This window comes from Pundamilia nyererei, unplaced genomic scaffold, assembly GCF_000239375.1.
Source record: "Pundamilia nyererei isolate P.nyererei 1_Seehausen unplaced genomic scaffold, PunNye1.0 scaffold00002, whole genome shotgun sequence".
NCBI classification, from domain to species: Eukaryota; Metazoa; Chordata; class Actinopteri; order Cichliformes; family Cichlidae; genus Pundamilia; species Pundamilia nyererei.
This window is the reverse complement of record NW_005187403.1, coordinates 8,063,771-8,066,766: the sequence shown is the minus strand read 5'-3', so window position 1 is coordinate 8,066,766 and position 2,996 is coordinate 8,063,771. Positions and strand designations below refer to the sequence as shown.

Sequence of the window (2,996 nt, the reverse complement as noted above, 5' to 3'; positions counted from 1 at the left end):
ACTATTAAATCAGTCGTCGACGATTTTGATAGTCAACGTAATCGTGACTAGTCGACTAATCGTGGCAGCCCTAATTTAAACAAGTAATTCCTTTTTTCCATTTCATATTCAAACATAGGACTTAAGAGTCAAAGCTAAGTGAAATCTTGAAACCTTATTTTTCAAAATGAGACAACTTTTTTTTGGTCCATTTTTTGGGGCTTTCTAAAAAACTTTGCATTTCTTGATCATGCGGTTGAAGCGAATCGCAGGAAATGTGAGAGGGGGAAAAAACAAAACAAACAAACAAACAAAACCACAGAATCGACATGCAGCAAGGAGTCTGCTTAGATCCTAGGGTACTCCAAGCACAGCTTGGCCAACGTCGACCCCTTAAGCATCAAGCATTTTTTACATTTATATTTTTTGTTAAATGCACACACTACAAACAAGGCGGGAGTTACACTGTGTTGCAAAAACAGATTAACTGCAGCCGAAACTTATATTTAAATTAAACTGAAATTTCTTTGCTGGCATCTAAGACATTATAATTTGTTGCTCTCTCACTGGTATAGGCTGTAAAAGTGGGCACTAAACTCTCCCTCTTTCATTTGTGCAGTGATGCATCCCAGCCAACACGGCTCCGACGTTCCATCTGTGCCTCATAGGGAGTGTTTCAGCAGGCTGGTAGTGCTATATTTACTGTGTGCTACATTAACTGCATCACCCTCAGTGGGTCGATGAGTATGGAAACGATATCTTTTGTAACTGCCATGACAAGGTGAGACACTTTTTAACCCTACTGTGAAAATGCAGTTCAAGATTCATCTGCCTGTCGTATGTCACATGGGACAGGGTGGTGGAAGACCATTCTCTGAAACAACACACTCCTCCCTGTGCAGCTTCCCTAGCATTACACTAAGGTCTATGCTATTCTGTATGCATGTATCTGCCAGCTAAATATGCAACCTAAACACAGCTGCATCAAATTGACATGATCTTTGGTGACCTCTATGGTTCAAATTAAAGTTCACCAATGACCATTTTCACATCTGCCACTACCACCTGAGATGCTGCTATAACTGATCACATATGGAGAGGAAGGAAGGAAAAAGTGAAACGGCGAGAAGGGAGCTAAAATGAGGAACACATTTTCAGCTGCACTGAAGTCAAGCGTGTAGGTGTGGGGAGTGGGAGTTAAACACAGAGCTCTGCATCTACAGTAAGTGTGTATGTGAAGTAGTTCAGTGTGTATCGAGGGTGGCAGCAGACTGACGAAGCTAAACACCATCCTCTGGGAGTTTCGCTCATTCTGGCAGAGTTACCAAATCCAGGGAGTTACCGTGCCTCAACACATACACTCACAGACAATTTATCTTGGCAGTTTGGCTCTGATAATCCTCATACAGTACAAAGTGGGGGAAGGGACTTCCCAGCAGACTTTATAAACAAGCCAGACACAGCCACAGCTTAGGGGCTCTGTTCGAAAGCATGGGCCTCAAAACAAATGAGCAACTGTATTGAGATTGACCATCTTTCAATCATCCTTATTCAAGGTGAACATTTAAGGCTACAAGTAGATATTTTCTATCATTGTTTTAGTGCACAAATATGACAGAAACCTTTTTGTGAGCAACACCACGTTATCAAAAGGTGATCAATTTACAGTTGTATAAGCCACACTAATAAATGAAATTTATCCTTTAAGGATAGATTTAAAACAACAACAACAACAACAAATCTATGTGGTGTGGTACCCACTCCAGATGCCATGCACATCAAGCCATAACACTTTTAGGCTTTCAGCTAGCCCTCATTTCTGTACTATACATTTCAAGCTTTCCATTTGACAGAATGCATTATTCCACGCGTTTCTCTTGCTCTCTTTTGAAAACCCTGTTTATTATTTAAAAGTGAGTGTGTGCGAGCCCATATTATCATGCAGGACATAAAGCTGTCTGACCTAGCACAGGAAACTGCTCCATCACCAGCACACACACACAGCTGGAAAGAACCCAAATTTCTCCCCCACTCTTTGGAAACACACCCAGACTAGAGTAAGACCTGCACGGCGAGGAGCCTCTGTCCGACTAAACCTATCGACCCGAACAGCTAGAGGGGTCCAAATTACAACGCAACGGTAACTCTGCGCCAATAAATAATAAAATAAAAATACCACCTCCACCATCACAGGCCTGCTAGGAAAGAATGCTAACGATACTTAGTGTAAAACATTCTGATTACCAAAGTGTGGGGTCCAGGGGAGCAGCTGAGCCCATGTGAATTGTTTAATAAAGGACAGTGAAACGCAGAAACAGTCGTTTAATTAACAGTGCACAGCAGCGTCTGTGCAGACTCCCCCGCTCAATGGCAACATGCTAGCAAAACAGAGCCGAGCCTCACTGAACACACAGCGAGAAAGACACCGATATGAAGAAGCCGCCACGGATAAACACCGTCGCTGAAATGCAAACCACGTTGATTATATCAGCGCTTACCCTCTCTTTGATGAAATGGTGATATTTAAACAGAACACGGTGAAAGCAGGACAACGGTTTTCGCTATTTTTCCTCACGGTGGGGTTTATCTCTCTGCGCTTGTCGTCCCCGCGTCGTCGCTCCGCCCAGCCGCCATCATCCTCACTTGGGTGCGGCAAACGGCCTAGTCCGTCCCTCGCTATTGGTCGTCTGGGAGCACATGTTAACCCATTGTAGCCGCTGATTGGAGGGCGAGTTATCGGCCCGCCCCGCAGAAATGGCTGGATTTATATTTCAGTGTTGAAACTTAAAGCCTATTAAAACGAAGGGTACGCACCTGAAACCTGTCGCAAATGTTTATTTTTAATCAGCTTTACTCACAGCTACACTGCAGTGTAATTTTATTAAAATATATGCTGCAAATGTCATGTAACTCACTTCAGTCCCAGCTTGGATATTTTGGGAGCAGCACTGTATCACTTGCTACTCTTGACCTCCCAGGTTTGTGCCATTGGATGCTTCACTGATCATGGTTAATGA

At 43.3% G+C, this 2,996-nt stretch overlaps 1 protein-coding gene across 8 annotated transcripts in view; it reads right to left on the bottom strand.

Moving 5' to 3' along the window:
• add1 (adducin 1 (alpha)) overlaps positions 1-2,651 on the bottom strand; it is a 31,539-nt gene extending 28,888 nt beyond the window's left edge. For 3 of the 8 annotated variants that reach the window (XM_005720393.1, XM_005720397.2, XM_005720398.2), the window contains exon 1: positions 2,478-2,650. The gene's annotated coding sequence lies outside the window, so the exon portion shown is untranslated. Of the gene's footprint in view, positions 1-2,477 lie in introns of all 8 variants that reach the window. The other 5 variants (XM_005720395.1, XM_005720402.2, XM_005720399.1 and 2 more) reach the window with 3 other exon arrangements.
• Between the last annotated feature and the right edge of the window lie 345 nt (positions 2,652-2,996).